At 41.6% G+C, this 18,304-nt stretch overlaps 1 pseudogene; it reads left to right on the top strand.

The window, feature by feature from the left end:
• Window positions 1-7,245: 7,245 nt before the first annotated feature.
• LOC114639836 overlaps window positions 7,246-18,304 on the top strand; it is a 28,936-nt pseudogene continuing 17,877 nt past the window's right edge.

The raw sequence follows: 18,304 nt of genomic DNA, 5'->3' as shown, positions 1-18,304 counted from the left end.
TGGCTTAGGAACTTTTTGTACTTTGCATTTTCTTTGACAGCTGTTTCAATATCTTCTATGGTATCTTCTGCACCTAACTTTCTCTATTCTATCTCTTGTATTCTGTTGTTGATGCTTGCATCTATGACTCCCAATCTCTTTTATAGGTTTTTTTTTTATCTCTGGGGTAGCCTGCCTTTGTGATTTCTTTATTGTTTCTACTATAATTTTTATGTTCTGAGTGGTTTTGTTCAATTCCTTAACCTTTTTGCTTGTGTTTTCTTGTAATTCTTTAAGAGATTTTTGTGTTTCCTCTTTAAGTGATTCTATCTGTTTACCTGTGTTCTCCTCAATTTCTTTGAGAGTCTTATTTATGTCGTTCTAAAAGTCCTCTATTATCATCAGTAGAAGTGATTTTAAATCTCAGTCTTCCTTTCCTGGTGTGATGGAGTATTCAGGACTTTCTATTGTGGGAGAACTAGGTTCTGATGATGTCAAGTACCCTGTGTTGCTGATGTACTTGTACTTATCTTTCATCATCCAGTTATCTTTAGTGCTACATGCACTCACTGTTTCTGACTGGAGCCTGTCTTTCCTATTGTTTTGGTTGTGTCAGAACTGTTTGGGATGGATGTTGCTGCTGAGTTTAGAACTCCTGGTAGCCCCGCCTTCTCTCGGTTTTGTGGGATTGGGTGCAGAGCTCAAGCTCAAGATCTGCTCAGTGCTCAGGTGAAGACTGAAAGGCTATTTTAAATTTTTTAACCTTGGATCCAAGGGACTGTCTGCTGCTCAGCATCTATGGCATCCTATAACTTGTCATACTTATGATGAGGTGAAATGGAAGGACTTGCTTGCTGGCATATGGAATGGTCCTGATCCAGTGTTAATATGGGAAAGAAGACATGTTTGTCTTTTTCCACTGGATGCTGAAAGTGCCAGTTGTATTCCAGAGAGTCTGGGTTGCCATGAGAAAAAACAATTGACCAGACTGACCGATAATGCTGATCCTGATGCTCATGCTGAAATTCATGCTGATGCTCATGCTGATGCTCATGCTCATGCTCAGGCTCATGGTCATGCTTGTACTCATGCTCACGCTCACGCTCACGCTCACGCTCATGCTCACACTCATGCTCATGCTGATGGTCATGCTCATGCTCACACGCATGCTTATGCTGATGCTCATGCTGATGTTGATGCTCATGCTGATACACCCATGCTCATGCTCATGCTCATGCTCACACTAATGCTCATGCTGATGCTCATGCTCACACTCATGCTCATGCTGATGCTCATCCTGATGCTCATGCAGATACTCATCCTGATGCTGATGCTCATGCTGATGTTGATGCTCATGCTGATGCTCACACTCATGCTCATGCTGATGCTGATGCTCACACTCATGCTCATGCTGATGCTCATGCTCATGCTCACACTCATGCTCATGCTGATGCTCATGCTCACACTCATGCTCATGCTGATGCTCATGCTCATGCTGATGCTCACACTCATGCTCATGCTCATGCTCACACTCATGCTCATGCTGATGCTCATCCTGATGCTGATGCCCATGCTCACACTCATGCTGATGCTCATGCTCACATTCATGCTCATGCTGATGCTCATGCTCCTGCTGATGCTCATGCTCCTGCTGATACTCATGCTCCTGCTGATACTCATGCTCATGCTGATGCTCATTCTCATGTGCATGCTGATGAACTGCTTCCTGATGACAACTTGAGGAGAGCTATCAGAGAGGAGTAACAAAGGACAGTTTTCAAACAAACTCAAATGCCTGCCAAAAAGGACTCTTTAGAGGACTTGGGTGATCAGACACAGGATCACTACACACGTTTATTTGGGAGATGTTACACTGACTAATACAGCTGCAAACAGAGATAAACACTGTGTTCAGATTGGTATCAGTGGGGAATGTACTTGCCTGTGTTCCCCCACCATATGCCTTGTTGGTAGGGAGAATTAACATTGCTGTGTATGGACTTAGATTCAATATAACTAGCTATGGCTATAACTTGATGAATTGTGTATCTGACATTGTACAAGGTATTTCTGTTATGGAAATTCATCAACCTTCATTTGTTATGATTCCATTCAATCTTTTAGAACTTTCATATGCAGATAGAGGTTTGCAAGTATTGCATGAAATTAAAAAAGCTTTGAGTAGACCTAAAAGAATAGATGGATTGATCACTGCTGGAATTCTTGCTATAGTGTCTATCATGGCTACTGCTACTGCAGTAATATTGTCTCAATTTGTTCAAACTGTTATTTTGTTAAGGAGTTGTATAAGAATATCACCTTAGCCTTAGAGATGCAAGAAAATAAAAATAATTAGTTAGAACAAAATATAAACACGTTATATGAGGTAATGAAGTGTTTGGGAGACAAAATTCATGGGCTAATGGTGAGATCACATTTGGAATGTCATGTATAATACGAATGGATTTGTGTTACTCCCAAAATTTATAATGAAAGTCAGCTAGTTTGGGACAGGGTACATATTTGTCTTAAAGATATTTTGCAAGATGCTAACGTTTCCACACATTGAGAAAATTTGAGTTTAAAAGATAATAAACCCCTAAAATTTGATGCTGCAAAGGTTGCCTGTGAATGGTTAGACCAATTTAAAAAGTATATGCCTTCCTGGTCTTCTTTTACTCATTTGACCTTCTCAGTATACTTATCTTGGGTACTGTAATGGTTATAAGCTTATGCCTGTTACCCCTTGTCACTAAGTGTGCCTCCCATACCTTTCTAAAAATTCATTTCTATCTCCATCATATTTGGCTCAAAATTGTAATGGGTTACAGTTTTGTCAGACAGTCAAGTCAGTCCAGGGTCTGCTGACATATTTCCTGGCCTGCTGACACATGGAAAGATAATAGGGATATACTTGAAGCTCAAGGCAAGGGGATGAATTTTTTGTTAATATTGGAGGAACATGGAGGAATAGGATGACCAAGCCATCTCAGTCACACAATGGGTTCTCCAGGAAGAGAGCAAGGATTAAAATGAAAAAGATAATTAGACAATCCTGTAGCATGATCACAGCCAGCTCTGAAGCTCAAGCAGGTTTATTTTTTCCAGTTTGCTTTTATACCATTTTAAGTACATGGCAATAATGTGGTCAGTCCTAAGGCACAAAGCATTTAAGGAACAAGCAAAGCATAGACAGGATAGTTAAGGATCAAACAAAGCATAGTCATAAGGTCCCATGATAACTGTATTCAGTGTTTTAAAAAGACCCATAAAAATATAAGAAACACATTTCTCAGTTTTATTCACCTTAAACCTACTTGCTAGTATTAGCCTAAAGTCAAATTCCTACATGGGCTTACTTCTGTGTTTTAGACCACTGTCAAATTCCTGCCAAATTCCTAGAAGGTGGCCCAAAAGCTCTCTACATCTCCATTGTTTTTATTTCAAAAACAAGACTCCATGTGTCTTAGGTCATTCTGACATGAATGTCTTCCTTACCCATCATGGAATATGCATTATCAAAAGCAATGCATTTATATCATAGGTTGATAAGGCTTTGTGCCGAATCTTACACATCATTGATTGCCAGCCTGTTAAATTAATAACTCTGTTTACTGATCCATTTTTAGTTTCAACTCACGTATTTTGGCTGCCAATATATTGATGTTATTAAAGGCAAGTTTTATCACAATGGGCAGGAATAAAAATATTCCCAGGACAAGAAGGGTTAGAATGATCAAGCTTTATATTCTTGAAGCTTGACTAGGATAGAAATACTGACCTCAAATCATGAATCATTTTATTATCAGTATCCATAGGATCAAAGCTCAGCAGAGCTGCATTCTTTAAATTCAAATTCTTGACATGCAAACTTAAGATATCCATAGAGATGTTGGAATTATGTCAGAAAGCCTCAAGTGTCTCTGAACGTTTCTCCAATTATAATGACTCATTGTAAATTTTAGAAGTGACACAAATTCATTGGTATATAGCATGACATTCATAATGGCTTCTTACTCTTAAACTCTGAATCTCCTCTCCAATAATTTGAATAGAATTATAAACAGCATGAATCTGTTGTTCTGAACACTTATCTAAGTCCTCTTGAATACTTACATATTAGTAACAGTTTTTGCTAAATGACTAACAAAACTAGCTGTCTTAACTCCTTGTGTCAAAGCAATTGTAGAAATACTGGTGCTAGCTATCCATGAAATTAAAGCTGTTATAACAGCAATAATCAAGCCCACTACCCTCTTGCTTCTGCTTGAAGCCTAATTTGCTTCTTCCAGTATTTGCAATTTTTTTCAGAATACCAAGGTCCTCTAATTCTCACAGACAAGAAAACAAAAGATAGTTAGAGACCAACATACATGCCAAGTTTCAATACACTAACACAGAAAGTGTACAATCGATACAACATACATTAAATACTGTAGAAGAAACAAAAGAAATTTTAACATGGCCAATTAATAAAAGATTAAGAGCCTTAACACATACACTAACACTTGTTCAAAGTCCAGATCCTGTCTCAATTTTGTCTATTGTCCACATAACTTCACAGAGGGCTGCAGCTAATTTCCATGTATGCCATTGGAAATGTCAGATTTCTGATTGCCAAAGGTCTATGACCATCTCCTTTGGCCCAATGATTGAATGATTCTTTGCCCAGTCAATAATTTGCATATTTTTGGAAATATTAAACTACATTGGGGGTTTATTATAACATTTTTTCCATCTAATAACTTAGTTAAATACAAGTACCACATCCTCTGTGGGTTCATATACACAAGGTCATATCTCATGAGGATCAGGGGCAAATCCATTATAATATTTAAGTATGCCCATCAATATGCTTTGGGTTATGGTTTGTGAACCATTTTTCTTCAAAATTTAAAGAAACAGAAACACATCGATCCTTTGTACTATTCTTCACAAAGCAAAGAGTAATCCCATCACCAAATGCATTGAAAGTCATGGTCTTATAAATTGACTCATGTGTCCAGGAAGATTCAAGAAGTTGAGTATTATTACTGGTCACATCTCCACTCAGGACCACACTGTGGGATGAACAAGTGGTGAATCAGGAAAATAGGCCCAGAAGACTTCACCAAGTGAGGGAACCATCATCATCATCATCATCATCATCATCATCAAGGGAATCACCAGGAATGTAGGATTATCCACTTGTCACACCAACCTTTCAGGCAGCCATCACCCCCCCTCCATTTTATTACTGAGAAAAAAACCACAAATGTGACCTCATCCCCATATGAGTACAGGACTGATCCATGCTATTTGCCTGTGATAGTGTCCATGTATGGAAAATTAAGATAAAATAATTGTATTATATCTTGCAATATAAAGGAAATATTTTATAGCATCTACAGTATTTTTAAAACTCTACTTCAAAGCATCATCCCTATTCCCCAATTCTTCATACACTTTACAATAGTAGTATTTTCCCAAGATCAGTTGATGTCTGTTACTAATCCATCCTTTTTTGTTTGCACAGATTTGAAAGATACTGTAGGGTTGTCCTATTTGTTCTCATGGATTCTACAAGGGTGATTTTCATTTAAAATGAGATGGTCATATAAAGATGTGAAACTTTGTTAAAGGTATAGATATCATGTTCATTTATAGAGATTACAGAAAAGTTCAATGAAGATTGTTGAACAGCAAGTAAGATCCAGACACTTAACAGTAATATTTGTTAAGCAAATGATGCTTGTTTAATCCACTTTCTAAAATTGTGAAGATTTTCATAATTTTAATATAATAAACTTTCCTTCAACAAGCCCATAGGCCCTTTCCAAGGGTTAGTCATCTGAGGTAATGATGAAGACAGTGTTTATTAAGGAACAAATCTGGAGACAGGTAGAAAACAAGCCCATAGTCCTTTTCCAAGGGTTGGTCCTCTGAGTTACAGTTCCTTTAACATGGTCTTTTGTATTCATATGCAGAGGACTCATTATAAAATCAACTGCAACATCACACTCATTGCCTCATGACTGGGACCTGAGACCTGAGTTTCCACATTTAGTTACAGAATAGAGGAATTTTAGTTTGTAGAAGGAATCAGCCATGTTTGAAAGCAACCTCTAATAGAAGGGCAAGGGCAAACAAAGTGATGAATCAGAACGATTTAACGGAATGAATCAGAGGTAGGATACACCCAACTATCACAAGATCAGACAGGAAAGAGAGTGTTGTGGTAATTCCCCAACCCCAGTAAAACCAAGCAAAAAATAACACAACTCAGTTTTAATATTTATAAATTGCATGCCTTTATTGGGCAGATATACCACTATGCTACTTTATTCCCCAGCTATGAAATCCTTTGCTACTTGTGGTTCCTAAAGCCAATGTGCCTCCATCTTCCTTCCACCTACTCTTCCTCTGACTTCTCTCTTCCTCCTCTGCTCATCTACTTTCCTTCTTCCTCTCTCTCCCTCTTTAAAATTTTCAGCCCCACCTTTTCCTTCCACTGCCCAATCACAGGCTCTAACCTTTAGTTAATGTGGGGAGGTTTGTGGGAAAAACTCATACATGGGTGGCGGCTCGGGCCCTCGAGTGGGCCATGTCGGCGGTGGAGTCCCAAAGGAGTGGTGGAGGTGGCCCCCAGACCGGGGCGGTGGCACACCTGTCCCAGAGGTGTTTCCCGCTGTGGAGGTTTCCCACATACACGAGAAAGTCCTAGGCCCAGAAGACATGGGGAATCTAAGAGATGAAAGTTTTATTGTCCATACTGTAAAAGTTGGATCTGAATTTGTGTGCGCCCCTGACCAATGCCATATAGGAGCACATATAGGATATATGGGAAGTGGAAAAGAGGAGGGACTAGGGAGGGGATAACTTAATTATCTAGGCCCCCCGATCTTATTAATATGTAAATCTCTTGAGGCAGAGGCCTGTTAGTCAAGCCCTCTACCTGTGTCTTATGTGACTTATGGTACAGGTTAAATGGAGATGAGACCTCGTGTCAGGACCCTGGGTTCTGGGAGTGTGACCAAACACCTGCAGTCTTGGGGTTCCAGGCCCATGTCAACCCAAGGTGTCCTTCTACAGCCAGACAGAGGTTCACATGAAATCACCAGAGTACGTGATCTACTCCTCCTAAAGATAGTTAAACCAGTAAAGGAAACACTCTGGATTCAGCCCAAGCCATGTCTTTGTACATCTTGGATACAGCTCTCATCTCATCCCTTCATCTGAGGAAATGAAACTGACATTTATACTACAGATGTTGTGTTTTGTGCTTAGATGTTCCCCATCATGAGAGAGTATAGAGATATGTTTGTGAGAAAATTAATACAAGAAGAAGAGAAAGGGGAGCCCTTCAACATGAAAGAGTAAGTAATTGGTGGTTCTGTTGATGGAACTGTAAATATCTCAGTGTCCAGTCAACCGTATGAATAAGACATCTGCAAACTGACACCAAGTAAAGGACAAGGTGTGAGTGTGATAGAAGCCTGGACCCCAATGATGGTCTTATGGTTCTGACTTAGTGGCTTTCTTCATGGGTAGCTCAGAAATATGAGCTGCTTCAGGTGCAAATGTTGATTCCAATGTCTCTCTCCACTCAGCATATTTGGAGCTTATAGCATGAATGAGATCACTGGCACATCATTTAGAGTGAATGTCGATTCCCTCAACAATCCACAGGATCCTTTTGTGCAGGAAGCCAAGAAGATCTTAAAATTTCAATTTTTTGATCCATTTTTTTCTATATATAGGTATATATACTATTTCGTCTCTCTTTATATCCATCCTTTCTACATGCCAGTCAAAAGAACAGCATCATTAAGATATAGTTCACATGTAAAAATAATGAAACTACATATAATAAATAATTCAATTTTTGTTCACCAAAAGAACATCAATATTAAGATATAGTTCACGTGGAAAAAATAATGCAGCTATATGAAATGTATAGTTCAATTTTTATTTACTGAAGGCCCATGCATGCATCATCATTGTCAACCAGAAAATGTGTTTTTCAAGAAAACTATTTCATTGTCATTTTACATTCCTCCTCACCACAAGAAAATGCACACCTCACTGTCTATTCCTGTAGATCTGCCTATTCTGGGCATAGTATCAAAATACAATAAAAATATTTTATAGAATATATGAAATTTGTCAACAAGTTTCTTTCATTTACCATCATATATTCAACAGAACCATTTGCTGAAGCTCCCATGTTCTGTAGACAAATCATATTCCATACCATCTGATGGTTATTCAAGTTATTTCCAGATTTGGGTTATTGTGAATAACGCTATCATGGACACTGGCATCCGAGATTAAGACTCAACATTTGTTTTCACATTTTATAGGTGTGCAATTGGTGTGGAATTAGTGAATTACAACAGATTTCTGTGTTTGACATGTTGGGCAACTGAAAAGTTGCTCCAACAACAGCTGCAGCATTTAATTGTGCTGCCACTAGTTCTCAAGGTCTTTATTTTCTCAATATCCCATCTGAAACTTCATTTTTCTTCATGACTTTTTGTTGGGAGCCGACTCTTAGCCGAAAGTGGCTATCATCTTTACAGCCATCTTGAGCCATATACCCTGACAAGAGACTTGTTTCAACAGCCTGCAATAGCTCAGCACACTCTGATGAACATCTTGTTACACTCTTTAGTGCCCCCAGCTGCAAGGTGCTCCTGGTATCCATGGCTACAAAGCACGTGACATAGTGGCTTCAGTTGAGCTTGTCCACGAGGGAAAGTCACGTGGTAAAGGGTATAAATACCCAGGATTTCCCTTCTATAGTAGAAAGTGGGAGGTAGATGGAATAGAGGAGGTAGAAGTGAGAAAGTGAGAGGTGTCAGGAGACTGAAGGAGTGAGAATATAGAAGAAGAGAGGAGAATAAAGAAGAGACTTGAAGAGACTCCACCGGACTCTGTCTTGTATCTATCTTTTGCGTCTCTCGCCCCTTTTTCCCCCTTCCTCCGTCCCCACTCTCTCTCTTGCTAGACCCTGACCTGCGGACCGGAGCAGCAGAACCAGCCGGCCTTTACAAAGTAGCAGAACCTGACGGCCGTTACAAAAGAAACGGCAGCTACAACTTTTTAAATCACTACCACCTTAGAGCACATTTTGGAGTCCAACATTGTGGGGAATTATTTATAGTTTATATTTTTTTAAGAATGTTATACATGAGTTCTATATTTGCATTATTTCTACCCCCTTTACTCCTCTCTCATTATTTCATGTCCTCACCTCCTTCTCAAATCCATGTCTCTTCTGTTTTAAATATAATGGTTGCACATATGTGTATTCCTATATATGTGTATATAAACATATAAGTACATGTGCATATAATGGTTCCATATATGTGTATTCCCATATATGTGTGTATATACATGTATGTACATGTGCATATATGTGTGCATGCATATATGTGTGTATGCACATATGCATGTACATACATACATACACATATAGGTATTGTACTGGGTCCATTTAGTATTCCTCTTATGTACATATGTTTATAACCATGCACTTGGGATTGGATAGCTTATCAAGGTCTTATTCTTGGAAAAACTGATGCTTTCTTTCAGTAGCCATTAATTTCCTGTGGATTTTAATCTAGAGGTGAGAGCCTGTGAAAATTCCCCTGCCACATTGGCATGTCATCCCATATTATTATTACACAGGTCTTGTCTGAACAACAGTATCTTTGAGATTTCATAAGCTCAGTTTCCCTGTCATAACTAGAAGATACAATCTCATGACAGGCCTTCTCATTTTCTTGCCTTGACAACCTTCCTACTCCCTTAATCATGATTTACTATAAGCCTTAGGATATAGGGCTGGCATTGTAACCATGTAAGTTGGTACTGGATAGTCTATCATCACTCATTCTTTGCACTTACTTTTTTTCTCTGTAGTTCTGCTTCCATTTCTTACTCCAATATATGAGATGTTAAATCTTTCCATTTTTCCAAGACAGACAATGAACTTTTAAAAAAATGTAAAAAGGATGGAGAAAGATCATCTTGATTCAACCCAAAAGGCAAATCGGACACTTCCCTCATGATGCTCGGCATTTGGTGATGATGCTCAAGGCTTAGTCATAATGCTCAGAGTCTAATCACAGTGCTCAGGATTTGGTAATGATGCTCAGGATGTGGTCATGATGCTCACGATCTGGACATGATGCTCAGTGCTTGACCATGAGGCTCAGGGTTTAGTTTTGATGCCTAGAGTCTGGTCATTATGTTCAGGGCTTGGCCATGATCCTCAGGATTTGATAATGATGCTCAGGATCTGGTCATGACACTCAGGGCTTGGCCATGATTCTCAGGGTTTGGTCATGATGCTTGGGGATTAATCATAAGTTCAGGGTTTAGTCACAATGTTCAGGATTTGGTCAAGATGCTCAGGGTCTGGTCTTAAATCTCAGGGCTTGGCCATGATGCTCAGAGTCTGATCGTGACACTCAGGATTTTGTCATAATGCTCAGGGTTTGGTTATGTATCAGGCTCTCAGTGTGTGATTTAAATACTGTCCTTTGTGTTCTTTTAAAAGTAAATAGAGAAATCTATGATTAGAGCAAGATGGTGTTTACATCTTAAGGAGAAGGTAAGTGCTGAGTGATTCAATATGAGAATGGATGAGAGAAACAGTGTCAGATTTGCCAAACCTCGGTACCATTATAATTCACTGAGATAAGTACCAGTCAAGTAACATTGCCACAACCTTTCACTGAAAAAAAAAATGTCAAAAATAGAATTTGCACCTAGAAATAATATCTTCAACTGTTATTCTGTATCTACAGTTAATATCATCAAAAATTATTTCTATTTCAAACGATGTTTTGACATAGTCACCAACAGAAATATTGTCATAACTGGTGGAAATTGGCCTATGTTAAATTTTAGTATACCTTGCTTTGTTTGGATGTATTTTCTTGACAGAGAGACCACAAGCCACTCACCCAATAGGTAAATATTCTCTCTGGATAAATTGTTTGCTAGCTGCTATTTGTAGCCTGAAAGTTACAAAAAGTCTGTATGCCAATCAGAGAGAAAGGCATCAGTGATGCCACTTAGAAGTTTATGATATCTAGAGGGTGGAGCACCAGGGAATACAAACAGAAAACTTGGCAGTGAGCTGTGGGGCAGAGGACCAGGAAAGGATAGCATGGTTTCTGGTCGAGCACTGGCTAGAGATGGCTGGAGATCCAACAGCTATCCCTACAAGGGACAGCATGCATTTGGCCACACTCCCAGACTCCAGGCTCCTGACGCAAGGCCTAAGACATCCATTGACCCATGCCTTTCAGTCATGTAGGGCAACATCCCTACCAGCCCCTCGGCAGGTAACAGGAATGACTACAGGCCACAGAGTCTCAAGAGATGTCCATATTAATGGGATACCCTGTGGTGCGCTGCTGCGCATGCGTAGTCTCCCTCCTGAAATCGCCATTAAACACCAGTAAGGCGAATGCCTGAGCAGCCGGTAACTGTCAAAAACTGACGCAGCCCGACGTGTCATATCTGCCGAGACGCATCAGCCAATAGAGTAGGGACACGCCGACCCGATGGGTATATAAGGAGAGCTCCTCTTCCCCTTGGGGTCTTTCCTCATTTTCATTGGAATAAAGCTTGCTGCAGAAGGATCCTGGTGTCCGAGTCCGTTCTTGCTGGTGAGAAGGTGACGCGGGTCACAGTTGGTGCCGAAACCCGGGAACAGGCCGAACCATCGCCAGGCACCGAGGGAGACCCTCCGCTCGCGGAGTGGATTCAGAACTGCAGACAAAGGTAAGCTCTGAGAGGCATGTTTGGCCTTGATCTATTTCGTCTCCCTCCCCAGGCAGTGCTCGTTCTCTTCCTTCTGGTTTTGCAGGATGAGAAAAGCCGCTCGACTATAGCGGCAGGCCAGGGAGTGCTAGATGAATTACAGACCAGCATGTCAGAAACAGAGCAGGATAAGCGCTTAGGAGCTCAGAAAAAAAAGGGAGCTCAGAAAGAAAAAGGAAAAAAAGGCATGCCTAAGAAAACAGACCCTTCCAAAGACGTTCAGTCCACGGAAGTGAGAGGTAGGGGAAAGGACGCCCTTGGGAGAGACGAAGGGAAAAGAAGCCTCAGAAAGAAATCTCTTTATCCGGTAAAGGAGCTGGAGGCCTCAGGGCTTGCTGGCTCTGAGTCGGAGGAGCTAACTTCCTCTGAAGAGGAAAGAGCTGCTTCAGGTGGGAAGAGCAGGGTTAGAAAGAATTGGAAAATTAAGAAAGCAGGGTACTGAGGTGTTACAATAGCTGCCTGCTACATCTCCAATGAACGAGATGAAAAGTTACATCTTGAATATGAGAGAGAGAGAAAGGGTTTTAGAAAAACAGTTGTCCTCTCTCTGAGCTGTGTTAACAAAAAAGAATGAAAAGGCTATTTCAGAGCTCTTCTAGAAAAAGAAAGAAATTCGGGAGACGTCCTGAATTTCTCTTTATTTATGTCCTTCTTTGTTGTCTGTCCTTGGCAAGCCAATGTCCACGTGTTTGTGTTTGCTTTTTGTTTCATTGTCTAAATGTTCTGTGTTTGTTGCATGTTTAAAAGAAAAGATCGTTAAAACTGCTTGATACAACCTTTGGGCTAGTTTAACTTTGTTTTAAAGACAGTCTTAATATACACAGCAGAGGCTGATAAGCTACCCTACACCTGTAGCTAAGAGTTGAGCTGAGCTGAAAAAGCCTTTCCAGGAATTGACTGTTGGCATAAGCTGCTTTTAAAAGAAACCAATAGCTTTTTGGGTTTTATAAAGAAGCTAAGAGTTGTTTTGTCCTAGAAAAGTCTCGGTAACAAGGTGCTTTTCTCTTGAAATTACAGCTAGAAAAGGCAACAAATTTTGTTTGGTCTAAATATATAAGATGCATAGCCACTTCATTGTTGTTTCTGATTGGTTTTAAAAGTATAAAAATGTTCTAAATTATTGGGTGTGATTAGAAATTTACAACTTTGGTAACAGAAAGTTGGTGTAAAACTAACTCAGTGTTATAGTAATTCAGAAACCAGAAACCAGTATCTCTTCAATGAGATATTAAAAGCTGCTTCATCAAAAGAAACTCAAAATTATAGTTAAACTGCCAGTATTCCATTGGCTACAGTTGGCAGTTCAACTGTGAGTTTGGAATTCTTTGACTCATCCATGTTTATGGTTGAGAAGAGGATAGAGGAGAGTTGCCTATTTTGTCAGGAGGAGATTACTTGATTTGGAGCTCAGATTGGAGTAACACTAGTAAAAATCATAGTGCCATGATGAATGCTCAGGCAGGCATGTAGATTGGGATATTAACATGCTTCTAGGAGAAGGTCAGTGTGAACGCAATGTTAATCAGGTTGAACTGCTTACACAGCTCTCAGACCATACAAGCAGACTTAGATACATTCATCTTTGCGATGAAATTGCACCCTCATACAATCAGGGTCTGGCCATAGCTTGCACAGAACCTGACAGCCGTTACAAAAGAAACGGCCGTTACAAAGTTGCGCCCAGAAGCTTGGAAGGAGCTTAGAGCTCAATGTTTCCAAATGTTTCTTAAGGAGCCAGGAAAAGTGGTGATGGTTGCTATTTGCATTAATGGCTTAAACTGCTTCTTTAAATTTCTTGCCTGGATTTATATGGGTTCAGCAAGTATGTTCTCAGAAGCTATACACTCATTATCTGATACTTGTAACCAGGGTGTGATAGCACTAGACATCAGCAAGTCTGTTCAGACACCAGATTCTTCTCACCCCTATGGCTTTTCAAATAAGCACTATATTTCTTCATTGATTAGTGGTATTGGTATTTTCATGATGGGTGCAGGACTCTCTTGGTATCATGGAGTCATGGGATTGCTTCATCCTCAACCAACGGAATCCCTTCTATGGGCATATTGTATTTTAGCAGGATCTTTGGTGTTTGAAGGAGCGACACTTCTTGTTGCCATAAATGAACTTCGCAGGAGTGCCCAGGCCAAGGGCACATCATTTTACAAGTATGTCATAGAGAGTCGTGATCCGAGTACACTCCTGGAGAGCGACCCATCAGTAAGGGCAATCCATAATGTCAAAGCCACAGACCTGAGATTAGGCAAAGTCAGATTTAAGGCAGAAGTTGATTTAGATGAACGCGTTGTTACAAGATCATATTTGGAAAAACAAGATTTTGACCAAATGATGTAGGAAATTCAAGAAGTGAAAACTCCTGAACAATTAGAAGCCTTTATGCTTAAACATGGAGAAAACATTATTGATACTCAGGAGATGAAGTAGACAGGCTTGAGAAAGAGTTAAAGAAACAAAATCCTGAAGTTCGGCACGTAGATCTTGAGATCCTATAGACAAGATGAGTGAGTCACTTGGTTTGTGAAGAATGCTTTTACCTTTTCTCCATATATTGCAACCTAAAGTTATTAAGCCCAGGACAAGATGTTTCCTTTTTACCCATGCTGGTATGCATGTGGCTCCGCTTTGTGTTTTTTGTATATAATGGTAGTTATAATGGTAGTTTTTTGAGTTGTGATAATAGTACTTGCTTTTATGCTGTATGTTGGAATGTTTCTATGTTTTCCTTTGCTATGGTGGCCCGAATGCCTCGTTATGTTCCTTGGCCTGTGGAAGCTCCTTCAGCTATGACGTTATTTGGGCCTAGGAGGGATTTTGACATAGAGATGGCCCAATTAGGTTGCCAATGGAAATATTCTGGCTTGTGTGTTACTTCTATTTCATATCAAAATGTAAGTCATGCTGCTAATGTTTCTAAGGAAATTTCCAAGTATCTTGCAGGAAATTGGTCGGAAAACTTCGATGAGACACTCAAAAAATTGAGAGCGGCTGTGGTGGCCATCAACTCGACGCGCGTGGATCTGTCCCTGACTGAGGGACTCTCCTCCTGGATCTCTTCAGCTTTCTCTTTCTTTAAAGAGTGGGTGGGAGTGGGACTTTTTGGAGCTATTTTGTGCCTGGGTCTGGTGGGTACCCTTTTTTCTGCTGTGTAGAATGCGAGCTCAACCACAGAGGGAGAGGGTGGTGGTGGCTCAGGCCTTTGCAGCCTTAGAAAATGGTGACTCTATTGGCATCTGGATGTCCATGCTCAGGGACTAACATCGATAGCCCCTATAGTATTCTTGCCCACGAGGTCTCTGTTCCATGATAAGGGCTGGTATGTCAATGACGGAGTGTCAAGTAAGACTCGGTCCACCTAAGACAGGGCGATCTCGGGTGGGGAGATCGACCCAGTGACGGGTAAGGATTTGAGCATTGCTCTCCTTTGCAGGCTCAGTACCATCATGAGGCCTCAAACGAAAGGGGCTACAGAACCTCCCCAAGAATCACCCATGCAGGGTCTCAGCTTCTGCACCTGGAGGGCCTTTGCCCATTGCACCCAGTGAAGTGAGACCTTCTGCTCCAATTAATATTTAAAACAGGGGGAGATGTGGTGCGCTGCTGCGCATGCGTAGTCTCCCTCCTGAAATCGCCATTAAACACCAGTAAGGCGAATGCCTGAGCAGCCGGTAACTGTCAAAAACTGACGCAGCCCGACGTGTCATATCTGCCGAGACGCATCAGCCAATAGAGTAGGGACACGCCGACCCAATGGGTATATAAGGAGAGCTCCTCTTCCCCTCGGGGTCTTTCCTCATTTTCATTGGAATAAAGCTTGCTGCAGAAGGATCCTGGTGTCCGAGTCCGTTCTTGCTGGCGAGAAGGTGACGCGGGTCACAATACCCAAAGGCCAGAGGGCATATCCAATTAAGCATTCCTTCCCAGATTCTCCTCCCTGCAAAAGATATTTAACCTCAGGCCCGCCATGAGGACACAAGGTACAGCTACATCCACTTTCTGCCATGACAATAAACCTTTTAAAACCATGGTCTACCTTGTGTCTTTGGGGACTGCCAGGGAGAACCGTAGAGGGGGCCTTCAACTAATGAGCCTCCACCTAATCTCCCAAGAAGGACTTCTCTATGTTCCCGTCACAGAGGCCTCCAACTTGAGCAAGCTAGCCAAGCCAACTATTATCCAGCCAAGCGTGTCACAGTGACCAAGAGTCTCATCCCCATAGGGTGCTGCTGGAGTTTCTCCCCCTCATCCCTCTTGGTGGTGGGTCAGTCCAACCCATATGCCTCCTCCGTTTCATTCCTTCTGTGGTCCCCAGCAGCATCTGGGTGCCCAAGGGCTGGTACCACTGGTCTCACACTGGTCGCCTTGGCCCAGAGACCTCTAACCCAAGAGCTCTGCCTTCAAGGGGTCTCAGACTGAGATCTCCTCATGCCCAGAGTGGACCTCGGTAGCTTCTTATAGCCCAGCATCCACCAGGAGCTGTGTGGAGTAAACTCAGTCAAATTCCAGCACTTCTGCTTCCCTGAGCCATAGCAGATATGCTGAACCCACAACGCAGCCCAACAGGACCCACACCCACACACGAACTACAGCCTCACAGTGAACACTATAAATAAAATTAATAAAGATGACTGTTGGTTAAACACTGTGGGGAGAGAACAGAGAATTGGAGTTTGGGAACTTTCCTGTGCATGTGCAATGAGAGGAGTCAGCAGCTCTCTGGCCAAGAGACTACTCATGAGCCAGAGACACTTAGATCAGAGGAACAAAGACCAAAAGCTGCATTTCTCTCAGGGAAATGTCCTGCTCCTCAAGGCTTGTGCTGGTAGATGCCTTAATTTTTCTTTAATTTTAAGTGTCCAGGTGCTTTTTTCTGCCTGTATGACTGTGCACCATGTATGTGCAATGCCTGCAGAGACATGAAGAGGCGATTAGATCACCTGGAACTTAAGTTATGAGTAGTTATGAGTCACCTTCTGGTTGCTGGGAACTGAACCCAGGTCCTCTGCAAGAGCATTAAGTGCTCTTAACCACTGCACAATTTTTCAAGCCCTAAAGATGCTTGTATTCATTGATGACACAAGTCACACTTGTAAGCTTCTGGAGACCATAGTGTTAGAAGGGAGGTGAACCCTTGTTTCAAGTCTGACTCCCAACTAAACATCTATCATTGCCATTTCTCTTTCTGCTTCCAAAATCAAGTAGATTTTCATCAACTGATGATGAATACTCAGAACTCCAAAGGCCAAGAGTCCCAGAAAGGTAATCAATGATGCTTCTCAGTATGTGGATCAAGAAACCCAAATGAAAGAGTATGTCAGGACATATTCATGCCAAGGCAGGTATCAGTACAAGCATGGGGGCATTTCTGCCAAATCTCAGAAAGACAACCACATCACTCACATGGATGATGTGTATTATATTCCCAGGAACTTCCTAGAAGGACACTGGTGTAAGTGTAACCAGATCCTGTAGGGCAGCCACAGAGCAGAATTTCATGCCAAGAAGTCCTCAGTGCTGGTTCATCTATGACAGAGCAAATTCTGATTATCAAATTTTCCCATCCCACTGATTCTGAATCTCTGCCTAGGAATTTGTATCCAGGCCTCTCAGGAAGCACACTGTCCAGCAGTAGGGATGGACTCTGGGAGAGCATGGTGGGATTGTGTTCACCAGCTTCATCTGCAGTTATTTTTACTTCTCTATGTAAACAGCATCTGGGAAGCAATATATCTTCTCTTCTTCATTCTGTTCCCTCTTGTTTGATATCTTCTGTGGATGCTTTGAGATGGAAATTGTTATTAATGTTATAGCTAAAGAATGATGGCTTTCAAGCTCTGTGGGGCTGTTAGCTCCCACGTGGGTTGGCGTGGGTCTTGATGGGTGGAGTTGTGGATCCCGAGCTTCCAGGGAGCAAAAGCTCAAGAATTTGACAGAGTTCACTCCATGTGGTGTCCGGCAGACACTGCATGACTCCATCCAGGCACAAGGAGATCTAAGTCAAGTCCCACAGGGGCAGGGTTTTGAGTGGTGGTCTCTGGGCCTATGTGGCTGACCCAGGAGGCCGGTGGTCTATGTCCTTGGGGAGCCTCAGAAGAACTGAGACCCAAGGTCATACAGGCTGGACTGCAGCCAAGAGCCGAGAGGAACAAGGGAGAGAGAAGCCCTGACAGCACCCCATGGGTAGAGACTCTTGATTACTAGGACTTACTTGGCTGGATCACTGGATTGGCTAGCTTGCTTGAGTTGGCAGGCTTCATGGCAGAAACATAGAGAAGTCTTCTAGGGGGAGATTAGACAGTGGCAGCAGTTCATTAGTTAAAGGCCTTCCCATGGTGGGGCCCCAATGACACAAGGAAGTCCATGATTTTAAAGAGTTTATTGTCATGGCAGAAAGTGGATGAATCTGGCTGTACCCCCTCCCCAGGGCAGACATGAGTTAAATAGGGAGGGAAGAAGGTCTGGGAAAGAATGCTTAATTGGCTATGAC

The sequence above is a fragment of the Grammomys surdaster genome, unplaced genomic scaffold, assembly GCF_004785775.1.
Source record: "Grammomys surdaster isolate TR1022 unplaced genomic scaffold, NIH_TR_1.0 125753, whole genome shotgun sequence".
NCBI lineage: Eukaryota > Metazoa > Chordata > Mammalia > Rodentia > Muridae > Grammomys > Grammomys surdaster.
Note: the sequence above shows the minus strand (reverse complement) of the source record. Positions and strands in the feature narration are given on the sequence as shown.